Source organism: Musca autumnalis, unplaced genomic scaffold (assembly GCF_047663935.1).
Source record: "Musca autumnalis isolate F117 unplaced genomic scaffold, ASM4766393v1 scaffold_1, whole genome shotgun sequence".
In the NCBI taxonomy this organism is placed as follows: domain Eukaryota; kingdom Metazoa; phylum Arthropoda; class Insecta; order Diptera; family Muscidae; genus Musca; species Musca autumnalis.
This window is the reverse complement of record NW_027411644.1, coordinates 276,980,446-276,998,784: the sequence shown is the minus strand read 5'-3', so window position 1 is coordinate 276,998,784 and position 18,339 is coordinate 276,980,446. Positions and strand designations below refer to the sequence as shown.

The window sequence follows — 18,339 nt, the reverse complement described above, 5'->3', positions numbered from 1 at the left end:
CGACAGCCCTATACGTTCAAAGGTGTTCCAAGCCATGTCTGATTTTGGTATTCCTGCAAAGCTCATTCGGCTTTGTAGAATGACATTAATTGAGACGAGATCCTCAGTTAAAATAGGAAAGAACCTCTCCGAAGAGTTTATTACCAAAAGAGGTTTCAGACAAGGAGACGTCCTGTCGTGTGATCTATTCAACATCCTGCTGGAAAAGGTCATACGAGACGCGAAGGTCAAAATAAATGGAACGATATACACGAACAGCCATATCTTACTGGCTTATGCCGACGACATTGACATCATGGGTCGACCGGTAAAGGAAGTAACTGACACCTTTGCAAAAGTCGAAAGAGAATCTGCTAAAGTGGGTCTGGCGGTAAACGGTGAGAAGACCAAGTTGATGTAGTCGACGCGCAATGCGTCCATTGAGCTCGGACCGACTGTGGAAGTTGGTTCCTATAATATTGAGGTAGTAAAAGACTTCGTCTACCTCGGCACCTCCGTAAACACAACAAACGACATCAGTTGTGAAATAAATAGAAGAATTGTATTGGCCAACAGATGCTACTTTGGTTTAAGTAAGCAGTTTAAAAACAAAGCCACATCTCGTCAAACAAAAATAACGCTCTACAAAACACTGATACTACCCGTGCTGATGTATGGCTCCGAAGCCTGGGTACTTGCGCAAGCAGACATGGCAGTGCTTGGTGTGTTTGAGAGAAAAATTCTTCGAAAGATCTACGGACCAATCTGCGTTGACGGTGAATATCGACGTCGCATGAACCATGAGCTGTATCTGCTATACAACGACATCAATATTGTTAAACGTATCGAGATGCAACGATTGCGTTGGCTAGGCCATATCATAAGCATGAGCGATGATGAACCCGCTAAAAAGGCGTATAAATACGGACCGCTTGGCGGTGCACGCAGAATTGGCAGGCCAAGGAATAGATGGCGCAAACAAGTGGATGATGAGATGAAAAGGCGCGGTATTCCAGAGTGCGAAGCAACAAATAAAGAGAAATGGAGATCTTTTCTTAGTTCGGCCTATGGAACAAATGTTCTGTAATGGACCAGCTAAGTAAGTAAGTAAGGTTAGCCATAGACTGTAGAAATATATAAAAATATTTTTCAATAATCGCGGATGTTTTACAAATATTTTTCAACAATCGTAATATTTTATAAATATTTGTCTAATAATGGAGGATTTTGTATTTTTTTTTTTTTAAATCGTGAATTTTTAAAAAAATGTTTTAAAATGCATTTTAAAAAATATTTTTTCAATTATCGTGGATTTTTAAAAATATTATTTCAATTATCGTGGATTTTTTAAAAAATATTTTTCAATAATCGGGGTGTTTTATAAAAATTTTTCAATAATCGTATTTTTTTAAAAATATTTTTCAGAAAACGTAGATTTTTAAAAAATATATTTTTTCAATAAGCGTAGATTTTTTTAATACTTTTTCAATAATTTCAATAGCCGTGGATTTTTTTGAAAAATATTTTTTCAAAAACCGTGGATTTTTTAAAAAATATTTTTTTTCAATAATAGTGATTTTTTAATCGTAGTTTTTTGAATATTTTTTTAATAATCGTGGAAATGTTTTTTAAATAATCGTGCTTTTTTAAAAAAATGTTTGCAACAATCGTGGATTTTTTAAAAATATTTTTTTTTTGATAATCGAATATTTTTAAAAAATATTTTTCCTACAATCGTATATTATTTAAAAATATTTTTTTTTTCGATAATCGAATATTTTTTAATTTTTGTTTTTTTTTTTCAATAATAATGCATTTAAAAAACGCTCTTCAATAATCGTGAATTTTTAAAAATAGTTTTTAATAATCGTGGATTTTTAAAGTATTTTTTAAATAACCGCGCCGTTTTTAAGAATATTTTTTTTAAGAAATCGTGGATTTTTTTAAAAATATTTTTTTAGCAAATCATGAATTTTTTTAAATATTTTTTCAATTATCGTGCATATTTTTAGAATAATTTTTTTCAATAATCGTGGATATTTTTAAAAATATTTTGTCAATAATGGTGGATTTTTTTAAAATAAATAATTTGAATAATATTGGATTATTTATTGTTTATATTTTTTTGTTTATAAAAAATCAATGAATTGAAAAAACCTTAATATTTATGGTGATTTAATATTAACTATTAATTAATATGACAGAAATTAATTAGTTAACATATAGTTGGTTGGAGTGATCCTTATTGGATATATTTTAATTATTTCTTTAATTTATTATGTAAAACAAATAGTAACATATTATAAATTGAAGTTTTAAAAAATATTTTTTCACTAATCGTGGATTTTTAAAAATATTTTTTCAACAATCGTGATTTGTTTAAAAGTATTTTTTCACAAATCGTGGATTTGTTTTAAAATATTTTTTCACTAATCGTGGATTTTTTAAATATATTTTTTCAATAATCCTGATTTTTTTAAAAATATTTTTTCAATAATCGTGATTTTTTTAAAAGTATTTTTTCACAAATCGTGGATTTTTTTTAAAAATATTTTTCAATAATCGTGATTTTTTTAAATATATTTTTTCAATAATCGAGATTTTTTTAAAAATATTTGTTCAATAATCGTGGATTATTGATTTCTGATTGTATCTATATAGTGTTTTTTTATTTTTTGTTTATATAAAATATATCAATGAATTAAAATACCTTAATATTTAATTAATATGACAGAAATTAATTAGTTAACATATAGTTGGTTGGAGTGATCCTTATTGGATATATTTTTTAATTATTTCATTAATTTATTATGTAAAACAAATAGTAAAATATTATAAATTGAACTTTTAAAAATATGTTTTCACTAATCGGGGATTTTTTTAAAAATATTTTTTCAATAATCGTGATTTTTTTAAAAATATTTTTTGAATAATCGTGATTTTTTTAAAAATATTTTTTCAATAATCGTGATTTTTTAAAAGTATTTTTTCAATAATCGTAATTTTTTTAAAAATATTTTTTCAATAATTGTGATTTTTTTAAAAATATTTTTTCAACAGTCGTGGATATTTTTAGAAATATTTTTTTTTATTAATCGTGGATATTTTTAGAATTTTTTTTTAATAATCGTGGATATTTTAAGAATTTTTTTAATAATCGTGGATATTTTTAGTAATATTTTTTTAATAATTATGAATTTTTAAAATAAAAAATTTTTAATCATTTTGGATTTTTATTGTTTATATAAAAAATATCAATGAATTGAAAAACCTTAATATTTATGGTGATTTAATATTAACATAAGTTAACATATAGTTGGTGTGTTCCTTATTTTAATTATTTTTTTTTAATATATAATACAAATAGTAAAAAATTATTTATCATTCACAGGAGGAAATTTGTGTCGTATGACTGATGAAAACACTTATACGACCTGGAACCATAGGTTCAATTATTCACAATTACATATTAAACAAAAAGTTATTAGTTGAAGGGGAATTAAGTTTCAACATGTGAAGTGAAAACTTTAAATATATATTCTTCATTAAATTCCAAACCATGCCCAACTTTAAAATTTTCAAAATTAAACCCCTCATAATAGCTTAAATAATAAATAAATATATTTTTGCCCATTCTCCAAACAAGGTACACTTTTCCAAATAACTGCAATTTTGATTGTGATGCCTTTGGCAAGCATGCTTAAGTGAAATTGCCGAGAATTTCGTGCACACATTTAATTAGTTTTCAAAACAATTAACAAGTTTTCGCTAGCAGGACATGATGTGGTGCAACGTGGTGTGGCTGGTGACTGGCTGTGGTGCAAAAATTAGCGAATATTGGGTGTTGTGGAAAGGTGGTAGTGAAGAGAGGAGGAAGGAAACGTTTTTCAATTGCCGATAAGTTCAATTATAATCACAAGAAAATTAGAAAGCCCGCTTCCGCACTCCTCCTCTCTCTCTATGTCTGTTGCTAAAGACAAAATAGACATGTACACAAACGAAAATTGCATTAAACTCCCCAAAAACTGGAGAAAAATACTTGCAAATTACTAACGCATCATAAAGTTGTATAAATACGAAATGAATTTTTACACACAAACATATCTCTACATATAGTTTTCCACACACACAAGAATGAGTTAAAAACGAAATTGTTTCCAAAAGATTATGTTTATACAGCAAAATTGTAGTTTTATTTTTATTTTAGATGCTGTTGCTATTTTTCTTGCTTTGCAATTTTTTTGTTTTCTGAATAATCTTGGTGTTGCTTGTTTTTTGTTTTCTGCCATTTTTAGCTGCTAACAGCTGCATAAATTCATGTGTAAATGTATGTGTGTGTTTAGTTGATATTTGTATGAACTCATGGAAGACAACAACAGTGCAGCATTTTCACCCATATTCATAGTTTTATAGTCTCAAATTTACGCTAGAAAATGCTAGGAATTTTATCCATTTTCTATGTCCACATTCATGGCCTAGCATTGCATAGTGAGTGTATAGCATACACTGACTGTTATTGTTGTTGTTTTTTTTTTCTGTTGCTGTTTATTTTGCTTTGTTGCCCTTTTTTATATTTATATATTGTTGCTGTTGCACAAAATCATGCCTGTGGTTTTATTTATTTATTTTAATAAAGTTAGTTTCTGATGTTTGCATATGAATGAATGGCATGGCATGTTCGTATGTGTGTACGGATGTATGTATATGTGATCATGACAAGAGCGGCACGCGTTTTCATGTGGCCATGTGTGTATTCCCTTTTATCCTTTCAGCATCACTTTTGTCATAGCACAGTATGAAATTCATTCACGGACATATAAAATTCACACACAAACACACACACTCACTCGCTTAAACAAAAATTCCAAATACAGCCATGAACGTGGCTTACATAGTAAGCGACCAAGTGAGCGTATGAATGTCATAAAATTTCTAACTCTACAGAAATTGAAGGCAATGTTTACGAATGGTTATTTCATGCGTGAGCGTCTGTATGTATGTTTGGTGTTGGGAACGGAACTATCACTAAGGCAACGCAAGGCAAGGCAAAATAAAGGCGAATTAAATTCATGTTGGATATTGCCAATCTTTTGCTGGTATATATTTCATATTTTTTGGGATATGGGCATTTCCAGCTCAGAGAATTAACAGGAAATTCAATATCAAATTTCAGCTTACTTTCCAAGAACAGATAGATAAGAAAATGCAGAAGAATATGGTGGTAATTTTATTTATTCACATATATATGTATGTACGTGTATATTGGTAAAACCAAAAATAAAGGAAATTTAATGTTTAGAGGTTAGCCATAGGCTGTAGACAAAATGGATGTTAGTTCAATATACCCAAAAATTGGATTCTAACATTGCAATAACAAGCAGCTGTCGGACCTATAGTAAGACAGAAGCTTTCGATGGTGCTCCACACCACACGAAGTTGAATAACAAGGCAAGTACCTGAAGAAAATTGGCATCTGACTACGGAGAAAGTGAAGTTGGTTGGTCACCGGTTATCAAAATATTTGTTCAATAAACGTGGATTTTTCAATATTCGTGAACTTTTTAAAAAAATATTTTATATTTTATTTAATTATTTAAAATACTTTTCAATAATCGTGGAGTTTTTAAAAATATTTTTCAATAATCGTGGATTTTTTAAAATTAATTTTTTCAAAATCGTGGATTTTTTAAAATTAATTTTTTCAAAATCGTGGATTTTTTAAAAGCATTTTTTCCATAATCTTGGATTTTTTAAAAGTATTTTTTTTCCAAAATCGCGGATTTTTTAAAAGTATTTTTTTCCAAAATCGCGGATTGTTTAAAACTACTTTTTCCAAAATCGTGGATTTTTTAAAAATATTTTTTTCGATAATCGTGGATAATTTAAAAATATGTTATCAATAATCGTGGATTATTTAAAAATATTTTTTCAATAATAGTGGATTTTGAAAAAAAAATCAATAATCGTGAAGTTTTACATATATATTTATTTTTTCAAAATTTTTAAAACTATTTTTTTAACAATCATTAAGTTATTAAAAAATATTTTGTTCAATGATCGTGGATTTTGTAAAAATATTTTTTCAATAATCGTGGATATTTTAAAAATATTTTTTAAATAATCGTGGATTTTTTAAAAATATTTTTTCAATAATCGTGGATTTTTTAAAAATATTTTTTCAATAATCGTGGATTTTTTAAAAATATTTTTTCAATAATCGTGGATTTTTTAAAAATATTTTTTTAATAATCGTGAATTTTTTAAAAATATTTTTTCAATAATCGTGGATTTTTTAAAAACATTTTTTCAATAATTGTGAATTTTTTAAAAATATTTTTCAATAATCGTGGATTTTTTAAAAATATTTTTTCAATAATCGTGGGTTTTTTAAAAATATTTTTCAATAATCGTGGATTTTTTAAAAATATTTTTTCAATAATCGTGGATTTTTTAAAAATATTTTTTCAATAATCGTGAATTTTTTTTAAATATGTTTTCAATAATCGTGGATTTTTTTTTAAATATTTTTTAATAATAGTGCATTTTTTATATTTTTTTTAATAACCGTGAATTTTTTTTTTTAAATATTTTGTTAATAATAGTGAATTTTTTTTTTTAAATATTTTGTTAATAATAGTGAATTTTTTATATATTTTTTTTAATAATCGTGAATTTTTTATATATTTTTTTTAATAATCGTGAATTTTTTATATATATTTTTTAATAATCGTGAATTTTGTATATTTTTTTCAAGAATCGTGGATTTTGTAATTTTTTTTTTTTCAATAAACGTGGACTTTTAAAAAATATTTTTTTATTAATCGCGGTTTTTTAAAAATATATTTTTTTCGAATATTTTTTCAGTTATTGTATATTTTTTTTTAATTTTTTTTCAACAAACGTAGATTTTTTAAATGTATTTTTTTTTAAATAATCGTAGATTTTTTAAATATATTTTTTCAATTATCTTAATTTTTTTAAAAATATTTTTTCAAAAATCTTGTCCAAAACATATTTTTAAAATTATTTTTCAATAATCGGGGATTTTTTAAAAATATTTTTTCAATAACCGCAGATTTTTTAAAAATAGTTCTCCGATTATCGTGGACTTTTTAAGAATATATTTTTTTAAAGCGTGGAAGTTTTAAAAATATTTTTTTAAAATGGCGGATTTTTTTAAAAATATTTTTTTTTATAATTGTTGATTTTTTAAAATATTTTTTCAACTATCGTGGATTTTTTCAGAATAATTTTTTAATAAACGTGGATTAAAAAAAAAATATTTATAGTGGATTTTTTAAAAATATTTTTTTTTAATAATTGCAGATTTTTTTTTTTAATATTTTTTCAATAATCATAAATTTTTTAAAATATTTTTTTCAATAATAATGATTTTTTTAAAAATATTTTTTCAGAAATCGTGGATTTTTAAAAATATTTTTCTTCAGTAAACCAGTTCTTTTAAAATATTTCACTAATCGTGAATTTTTTAAAAATGTTTTTTTCACAAATCTTAGATTTTTTCAAAATTTCGGATTTTTTAAAAATATTCTTTCAAAATTGTGGATTTTTTAAAAATATTTTTTTTTTCAAAATTGTCGATTTCTTAAAAATATTTTTTTCTAAATTGTGATTTGTTAAAAATTTTTATTCAAATTTTTTTCAAAAATAGTTGATTTTGTGAAAATATTTTTTTTCAAAATCGTTTATTTTCCAGGATTATTGAAAAAAGGTTTAACAAATCTACGATTACTGAAAAAATGTTTAAAAAATCCACGGTTATTGAAAAAATGTTTAAAAAATCCACGATTATTGAAAAATTTTTTAAAAAATCCACGATTATTGAAAAAATGTTTAAAAAATCCACGGTTATTGAAAAAATGTTTAACAAAATCCACGATTATTGAAGAAATGTTTAAAAAAATCCAGAAATATTAAAAAAATGTTTAAAAATCCACGATTATTGAAAAAATGTTTAAAAAATCCAGAAATATTGAAAAAATGTTTAAAAATCCACGATTATTGAAAAAATGTTTAAAAAATCCACGATTATTGAAAAAAGGTTTAAAAAATCCACGATTATTGAAAAAATGTTTAAAAATTCACGATTATTGAAAAAATGTTTAAAAAATCCACGATTATTGAAAAAATGTTTAAAAATTCACGATTATTGAAAAAATGTTTAAAAAATCCACGATTATTGAAAAAATATTTAAAAAATCCACGATTATTGAAAAAATCACAATTATTGAAATAATATTTTTAAAAATCCACGTTTTTTGAACAAAAAAATGTTAAAAAAATTACGATTTTTAAAAAATCCACGAGTTTTGAAAAAATATTTTTAAAAAATCAGGATTTTTAAAAAAATCCAAGAGGTTTGAAAAAATATTTTTAAAAAATCCAGGAGTTTTGAAAAAATATTTTTAAAAAATCCAGGAGTTTTGAAAAAATATTTTTAAAAAATCCAGGAGTTTTGAAAAACTATTTTAAAAAAATTCAGGAGTTTTGAAAAAATATGTTTAAAAAATCCAGGAGTTTTGAAAAAATATTTTTAAAAAATTAGGAGGGTTGGCGTTTTTTGTTTGGGATGACGACTTCTATTTTGTTTTTCAAAATAGTCAGGCTTAATCCCATAGTCGTTGTTTTAATATTTTATTAAAACAACTTTAATTTATTAGTGGGAAAAAATTGGCGATGTTTACCAAGGGGTAAGGCAGGAAATACTATAGTTTCAGATCTCGCCACAGATCTTCATCAGTTCCCTTATTTTATGTTTTTCAACAAGAAACTTTTTATACCCAAGTGTCAATTGCTAGCTCAAATAGATACGTGCGCAAAGAAACACTCTGATCGAGAATTTCTTTGGCACTACCTAAACTCTAGCAACTTCACTTGCAAACAAATCCAAGAGAGATCTGAAACTATAGTATTTCCTGCCTTACCCCTTGGTAAACATCGCCAATTTTTTCCCACTAATAAATTAAAGTTGTTTTAATAAATATTAAAACAACGACTATGGGATTAAGCCTGACTATTTTGAAAAACAAAATAGAAGTCGTCATCCCAAACAAAAAACGCCAACCCTCCTAATTGTGAGACCGGGCACCGTCAAAATGTTGTTTTTTGCTGTAGTATGCAATACCAACAAACTAGTTATGTGCTTTTTCGTCGAGAATCGATGAACGCATAGCAGTGGGAAAAATTTGGATTTGTTTGCAAGTGAAGTTGCTAGAGTTTAGGTAGTGCCAAAGAAATTCTCGATCAGAGTGTTTCTTTGCGCACGTATCTATTTGAGCTAGCAATTGACACTTGGGTATAAAAAGTTTCTTGTTGAAAAACAAGAAATAAGGGAACTGATGAAGATCTGTGGCGAGATCTGAAACTATAGTATTTCCTGCCTTACCCCTTGGTAAACATCGCCAATTTTTTCCCACTAATAAATTAAAGTTGTTTTAATAAAATATTCAAAACAACGACTATGGGATTAAGCCTGACTATTTTGAAAAACAAAATATTTTTAAAAAATCCAGGAGTTTTGAAAAAATATTTTTAAAAAATCCAGGAGTTTTGAAAAAATATTTTAAAAAAATTCAGGAGTTTTGAAAAAATATTTTTAAAAAATCCAGCAGTTTTGAAAAAATATTTTTAAAAAATCCAGGAGTTTTGAAAAAATATTTTTAAAAAATCCACGAGTTTTGAAAAAATATTTTTAAAAAATCCACGAGTTTTGAAAAATATTTTTAAAAAATTCACGAGTTTTGAAAGATATTTTTAAAAAATCCAGGAGTTTTGAAAAATATTTTTAAAAAATCCAAGAGTTTTGAAAAATATTTTTAAAAAATCCAGGAGTTTTGAAAAATGTTTTTAAAAAATTCACGAGTTTTGAAAAATATTTTTAAAAAATCCACGAGTTTTGAAAAAATGTTTTTAAAAAATCCACGAGTTTTGAAAAAATATTTTTAAAAAATCCACGAGTTTTGAAAAAATATTTTTAAAAAATCCTCGAGTTTTGAAAAAATATTTTTAAAAAATCCACGAGTTTTGAAAAAATATTTTTAAAAAATCAACGAGTTTTGAAAAAATATTTTTAAAAAATCCACGAGTTTTGAAAAAATATTTTTAAAAAATCCACGAGTTTTGAAAAAATATTTTTAAAAAATCTACGAGTTTTGAAAAAATATTTTTAAAAAATCCACGAGTTTTGAAAAAAAAATCCACGAGTTTTTAAAAAATATTTAAAAAAACTTTATTAATTTAAAAAATCCACGAGTTTTGAAAACGTATTTTTAAAAAAATCCACGATTTATGGCAAAATATTTTAAAAAATTCACGATTTTTGAAAAAAAAATATTTTCATAAAGTATTCCTACATGATGCAAAATCCACGGTTTAAAATGAAATGTAAAAGGTAATACTCAAAACTGCCTCCACTGCTCATAAAAGCTTAAAATTTTCACGATTATTGGCCAGATGTTTTTTTTTGTCTTTTTTTATTGGAAATACATTTTAATCATTCATATTATCCACACTTTTCTAAATTGACCTCTTGAAACAATTAAATTGGTTATTTGTTCTTCTTACGGACTAGACAGTTTTCCTTGAATTGAGGGCGGCAATTTGGGACTTTATTCATTGGCATAAGTTTACACAAATAAGCTGAAGAAATTTTTGTAAATTAAATCAACTTTGTTTTTTTTTTTTACAGGAAAACCACTTGACATTTAATTCAAGAATTTGGAGAACTCGTTTCTAACATTTTTATTTAAGGTTATAATTTTTTTTTATTTTCTCTCTCTCTCTCTCATCCATTTTAATAGAATCTATAAAGTTTCCATGAATTTGCATTGCCAAAGGAGTTCCTTAAAAAGGGGATATTTTATAGAACATAATTAAAATGGGTTTACTGGACAAAAAAGGTAATACAAATTCAACTTCAAGAGAATTTACCTTAGGTAAAGAGAAAAAAATCGCATGAATATAATCACAATCTGACAAATTAGAGGTAGTTCCATTTCTTGGAATCTCCCATATAAAAATCCCCTCTTCTTTTGTGTGTAAAATACTGTAAATTTTATAGTATTTTATGTTCTATATCGTGCCCTCCATTATGTTGGTTCTTTGCATACAATTCTTCTCCACACATACATACCAACGCTTGTCTTCCTCCCAAAAAGAATCACAAAGGACATAAATTTGCTGTGTTGATATTTTTGTTACATTTTTACAGTTATCCTTCACTAAACTAGATGAGGTACTGGGAAACTTGATACATTTTGTTATTAGGTGGATTTTCGTTCATGACCGTCTAACATTTGGAGATTGTGTCATGGTTACATGTTACCTATGTAGTTGTCCATGGAATGCTTACAACAGGATGCTGGGCTCACGCTCGCTCTCTCTCTCCCTCCCTCTATATCTTTCCCGGTGGACTAAACTGGAAAATGTAAAACTTAAAACTATTCACTTTACAAAAATATCGTGTCGTTTTATTAAAATCCCAATCATGTTGTACTTCAGGTTGTTGTAGTTGTTGCTGTTGTTTTTGCTATTATGACTAAGTCCACAAATGCTGACGATATTTGTAACATTGTTGGTGTGGTTCTATTCAGGTTCTCTATTGTGGCCCCACACACACAAGCACAAATGCCACGCTTGTTGTTATTTTTCCTAGAGCTTTTGTCAAAAAGTTTGGCTATCTCAGACATGGTGGCATGGGTTTTTTTAGTTTAGTCAGGGTTTTTGTGCTGGTTAGTTGGGATTTTGTTGTTGTGAAAGGTTTTTGCTGCGTACAGAGATTTTTCTGTTTTAGTGAAACGGTCGCTGATGATGTTAATGAATCATTTTGCTTTGGCTTTGAACAAGTTTTTCTCGGTTGTTTATTTATTTTTTATTGGCTGTTTGTTATTGTGTTGTCTTTACGTACAACCTGCCACCATCATTATCTGTAGCATTCCCCATTTCGCAGGGGGTGTTGTATTACCTTAATCACTGCGATTCACTATACGTAAGAGCAGCAGCAGCATCCTCAGCACCTTGATATGCTTTCGTTTTTTTGTGTTTGTTTTTTGTTTTTTTTTTTTTTTGGTAGCTTAAACAAACACAAGGTAGTAAAATGAAGGGATTCGTGAGTAAAAACAACAAACAAATAGCTTAAAACAACCACGGACATTGGTATTTTTCAAAGTCCTCTGTCGAAGGGTTAGTTGAAGAATTTTTCACAGTACTTTGGCAGGGATTTTGTTATTAGCAAATTCATTAGAAATTGCTTTAGGGAGGGCAATACATAGGTATAAATAAAATACGTTGGCAAACTTGTTGAGTTTAAGGGGGGATTTCGAAGATTTGTCTTCATTAAGTTTTATAGGTCATCAATGCGAGATTTCAAATCGCAGTTTAAATAAATTTCCCTCACCAAGAAAGCAAAAAATGGGAATTAAAAAAAATCTTAGAGAAAGAAGAACATTTAAAAACTAATAAAGTTTTTAAATGTTTAAGTCGTGGATTTTTAAAGATTTAGGACTTTTAATTTTTTTTGTAAAAATCGTGGATTTTTAAAGTGTTTTTTAAATCGTGTATTTTTAACAACTGTATAAAAATAGTGTTCTTCTGGATTTTTTAAGCCGTTTTTCAAAAATCGTGGTTTTTAAATATCTTTTAAAATCGTGGAATTTGCAATATGTTTTAAAAAATTGCGGATTATTAAATATTTTTTAAAAACGTGGACTTTTAAAAATCGTTATTTTTAAATATCCTTAATTTTTTGTAGATTTTTAAAGGTTTTTAAATATTTTATTTTACATATTTTTTTTTCAAATCGTGGTTTTGAAAAAAAAATCCTGGATTTTTAAATATTTTTTTAAAATTATGGATTTTTAAATATTTTTTAAAAATCGTGGATTTTTAAATACTTTTTTATAAATCGTGGATTTTTTAAAGATTTGTAGAAATAGTGGATTTTTTAAAGATTTTTAAAAATAGTGGATTTTTAAAGATTTTGTAAAATAATGGATTTTTAAAGATTTTTTAGTCTTGGATTTTTAAAGATGATATATTCAGGTTTTTTAGAAATCTTGGCTTTAGAACTTTTTTTAAAAATCGTGGATTTTAAATTTTTTTTTTTTTTTAATCTGGGATCTTTAACCTTTTTTAAAATGGTGGATTCGATTTTTTTTAAGTTGTGGATTTAAATTTTAAGTTGCGAATTTAAAGATAGTTTTATATCGTTGATTTTTAAAGATAGTTTTCAAAATCATAATTTTTTTAAGATGTTTTATAAATCGTAAATTTAAAAAAAAATAAAGTCATGGATCTTGAAACTTTTCCTATAAATCGTAGATTTAAAAATTTGTTAAGTTGTGGATTTTTAAAGATGATTTTATATACATAGTTGGTTTTTTAAAGAAATTTCTAAAAATCATAATTTTTTAAAGATTTAAAAAATAAATCGTGGATTTTTAAAGATTTTATTAACAAATCTAAGAGTTTTATTATTTTATTCTTTTTTTTAATTGTGGATGTTTAAATATTTTTTTAATCGTGGATTTAAAAATTATTGATTTCTTAAATATTTTTTTTTAAAGCGTGAATTTTTTAAAAAAAAATATTTTTGAAATGGCCTACAATTGTGATTTTTTTAAAATTGTGGATTTTAATATTATTTAAAATATAGTGAATTTTTAAAGATTATTTTAAAAATCTTGAATTTTTTAAGAATTATATAAAATCGGTGCATTTTTAATTTTAAAGATTTTTATAAAAATCGTCCCCCTCGATGGATTGTCATCTCAAGCGCGATGGGGAGGTCTAGTAAGCGTGAAGATCCTAAGAGCGATACCGGATGTAGCGTATCTACTGGTAGGGCCACCCATGTCGGTAAGGTCGATGGTGAACGCTGAATCGAAGAACAATCCACAACGTGGGAAGTCAACGGTGCGAGTTATCTACAACTGCAGCGAATGAACTGATCACATCAAAGCGGCGTCTGTCTCATATTGAGCGGCAGCAAACAGCGTCTGAACTCCAGAAGGAGCGTCTGAATACAGAAAAGGAAAATTCTAAACCCTTCAGAAGGCAACGGGAAACCGCTGAAGTACTATCCCTAGAAAACCATACAATCATGAATACAAACAAAAACAAACGGTCCTTAGTCTATGGCATCACAAAGGTGCTACGAATCCCCGGAGGTAAAACAAAATCAAAACTTAACATCGGTACATGGAATGTACGCAGTCTTTACGAAGCTGGAAAACTAGCTGATACTCTAAACGAAATGAATAGACTTCACATTGATTGTGGAGAATTTATATCGCAAAACTCGAAAATGTTTTACTCAGGCAATCTCAACAAAACGCATAGGAATGGGGTTGGAATAATTGTAACAGACCGCATAGCTAAAAATGTTTTGGGATTTATACCAAAATCCGATAGAGCAACGATGATAAAAATTGAAGCGAAACCTCTCAACATCAATGTTATTCAAGTTTATGTTCCAACGTCGGACAAAAGCAATGAAGAAAAAGAGGCGTTCTACAGTGAAATCGAAGAATTACTACATCTGACAGAACAACATGAAATAACCATCATCCAAGGAGACTTTAACGCTAAAGTGGGAAAAGAGGCAGTAACAGGAGTTACTGGACAATATGGATTGGGAGAAAGAAATGAGAAAGGTGACAGACTCATACAGTTCTGCCAAGTTTATGGCAGTGCCGAGGTAGACGAAGTCTTTAACTACCTCAAAATTATAGGTACCAACTTCTACGGTTGGTCCGAGCTCTATGGACGCTTTGCGCGTCGACACCATTTTCGCAGATTCTGCTTCGACCTTCCTGAAGGTATCACTTACTTCCTTTACTGATCGTCCCATGATGTCTATGTCATCAGCATAGGCAAGTAACATGTGGCTATTGGTGTAAATTGTGCCATTTCTTTTGACATTTGCATCTCGTATTACCTTTTCCAGCAAAATGTTGAATAGGTCACACGAAAGGCTGTCTCCTTGTCTGAAACCTCTTTTGGTACAAAATTCTTCGGAGAGGTTCTTTCCAATTTTAACTGAGGACCTAGTATCAGTTAGAGTCATCTTACAAAGCCGGATGAGCTTTGCGGGAATACCAAATTCAGACATTGCATGGAATACCTTTGATCGGAGGGGACTGTCGAATGCTGCTTTATAATCGACAAAAAGGTGAAATGTGTCGATCTGCATCTCTTGGGTCTTCTCTAGGATTTGCCGCAGGGTAAATATCTGGTCAATGGTGGACTTGCCAGGTCTAAAGCCACATTGGTATGGTCCAATTATCTCGTTGACCATAGGCTTTATTCGTTCGCACAGTATCCCTGACACTATCTTATAGGCAATAGGGAGTAGACTTATGTCCCTATAGTTGGAGCATACAGTCTTATCTCCTTTCTTGTGGACGGGACATAGGATGCTCAGGTTCCAATCGTCGGGTACGCGTTCTTCCTGCTAGATGGTGCTAACTAGCTGATGCATACACCTTATCAGCGCGTCGCCTCCGGTTTTAAACAGCTCGGCTGGTAAGCCATCGGCTCCTGCTGCTTTATTATTCTTCAGACGGTTGATTGCTGTTTTTACCTCATCTTGGCCGGGTGGTATACATTCTATACCATCTTCTGGGATTGGATCTGTGGTATCATCGTCTTCGCTACTATTGGATACCAGCAGATTGGAGAAATGTTCCTTCCATATCTTGAGCACGCTATCTGTATCTGTTACCAGATTACCTTGCTGGTCTCTACAGGAGGATGTGCCTGTACCAAAGCCATCTGTTTGATGTTTCACTCTTTGGTAGAATTTTCGGACTTCATTCTGGCTCCTGTACATCTCGATTTTTTTCACACTCCCACTTTTCCATTTCTCTCTTTTTCTTGCGGAAAAGACTTTCCTCTTCTCTCCTTTTCTCCCGATATCACTCTCGTACGCTACGCGTTCCTACTGATTGTAAAGTAGTTCTATATGCCGCATTTTTAACTTCGGTAGCAGCACGACACTCCTGGTCATACCATGCATTCCTTTGTGGGGGTCTCTGGAATCCAAGTATGGATTTTGCGGCTGTTTGCATGGAGTGGGCAATATTTTGCCATTGTGTTGTTATGTTATCGGGACAAGGAGTGCTCGCGTTAAGCAATTGGGCTAGTTGAGTGGAATATGCTGTGGCTATCTGTTGTGTTTGTAGCCTAGCGAAGTCCAACTTCCGCGTTGTGTCTGTTCGTGCTTTATTTGCAACGTTTAGACGGGTACGTACCTTTGCTGCAACAAGGTAGTGGTCCGAATCAATGTTTGCGCCTCGGAACGATCGTACATCCAACACGCTCGATGAATGTCTTCCATCTATCACAACATGATCAATTTGATTACTTGTTCTTTGATCTGGAGACAGCCAGGTGCCCTTATGAATATCGAGATGATTAAATCTGGTACTGCTAACTACCATGTTTTTTGCAGCTGCAAAGTCTATCAGCCTCATACCATTGTCAGATGTTTCACTGTGGAGGCTGAATTTCCCGACTGTTGGGCCAAAGATATTCTCCTTTCCAATTTTGGCATTAAAATCGCCTAGAATGATTTTAATGTCATGGGCAGGGCAACTGTCATATGTTTCTTCTATGCGCTCGTAAAATATATCTTTGGTCTGTTCGTCCTTTTCTTCAGTGGGAGCATGAGCGCAAATAAAGCTGATGTTGAAGAATTTAGCTTTTATTCGAATTGCAGCAAGTCTTTCATTCACTGGAGTGAAGCTGGATACCAGATGTTTTAGTCTCCGACTAACTACAATTCCGCAACCAAACTCATGCTTTACGTCATGGCAGCTATAATACAGTGTGTCACCTTTAGGTGTTGTTGTGACGCCTTTCCCAATCCATCGTATTTCCTGTATGGCAGTAATATCGGCCTTGTACTTTTCAAGTGCGTCTGCCAATGCGAAGACTGCACCTTCTCTATAAAGAGTGCGAACATTCCAGGTGCAGATTCGCAGATCATGGTCCTTAAAACGTTCGCGGGGTTCGTCAACTTTGTTTTTCTTTTCTTTCGTTTTTTCATAGCATGCTGTTTTTTCTAGGGGAGGGTTACTAACCCGACGCCCAAACCCAAGTTTTTAACGTTCTTATGGGAGAACGTCCGGCACATGTTAGCTCACTACCTTTAACGGGTGTTAAAGGCAGTTCCCCAGGTGACACCACGGGGAGGTCAGTGTCCACTTGAGATGAAAGAGGGACCAAGATAAATCCTGGGCTTTGCCATGTTAAAACCGGTCAGGACCGTTGCTTGGTATCTTCCATCCCCTACGTCACCCACCTATAATCATAGATTTTTTTTAAAAATATATTTTTAAAATAACCTATAAACGTAAATTTTGTAAAAATATATTTTTAAAAAATATATTTTGATATAACCTACAACCGTGGATTTTTTAAAAATACATTTTTGAAAGGACCTACAATTGTGGATTTTTTTATAATATATTTTTTAGAAGGACCTACAAACGCGGATTTTTTAAAAATATGTTTTGAAATGGTGATTGGCGGAGTTTTTAAAAATATATTTTTGAAACGACCTACAATCGTGAATTTTTTAAAAATTTTTTTTTTTGAAATTATTATTTTTGAAATTAAATTATTATTTATTATTTTTGAAAGGAACTGCAATCGTGGATTTTTTAATTTTTTTTTTTTTGTTTCGAAAGGACCTACAATCGTGAAATTTTTTAAAAATATACATTTTAAAAGCCGTCGATTTTTGGTGTTTAGGTTCAAGTAACAGGGCTGTTTTTTAATCATGGATTTTTTTAGGTTATTTTTTTTTTAAATGAGGATTTTAAATTGTTTAAACATGGATTTTTTAAGTTTTTTAATTATGGATTTTTAATAGTTAATTTTAAATATTTGTTTAATAATTTGAATTTATAAAGTTTTTTTAGTCGTGGATTTAGAAACATTTTTTAAATCGTTGATATATATTTTTTTAAATCTTAGATTTTTAAGAACCGTGGATTTTGTTGAGCCACATTGCTGCAGTGGTATACACGTCCGCCTTGCACTCAGAAGGTCTACGGTTCAATCCCTGACCAGAACATCAACATTTTCGGCGGTAGAAAATACCCTCAGAGCAATGTTGGCCAACATTTCCTGAGTATTACAGCCAAGAAAAACTACTCTACAAGTGCTATAGTAAGACAAGCCGTTGGGACTCGTCTCCCTAGTCCCTTCAGGGATGTCGTTGAAACATATGTGTGTATATTATTTCAAGAGAATTCCGAACTCAATTGCAACCATAGTGTCAATTAATTGTAAATGTATTCAAATTCTATGAATTTCATAATTCTTTCGAATTTT

General features: G+C 29.1%; 1 protein-coding gene across 10 annotated transcripts in view; it reads right to left on the bottom strand.

Moving 5' to 3' along the window:
- The window catches only part of side (motor axon guidance molcule sidestep), a 704,399-nt gene that overhangs the window by 648,712 nt on the left and 37,348 nt on the right, over positions 1-18,339 (bottom strand). The gene's annotated exons all lie outside the window — the stretch shown is intronic.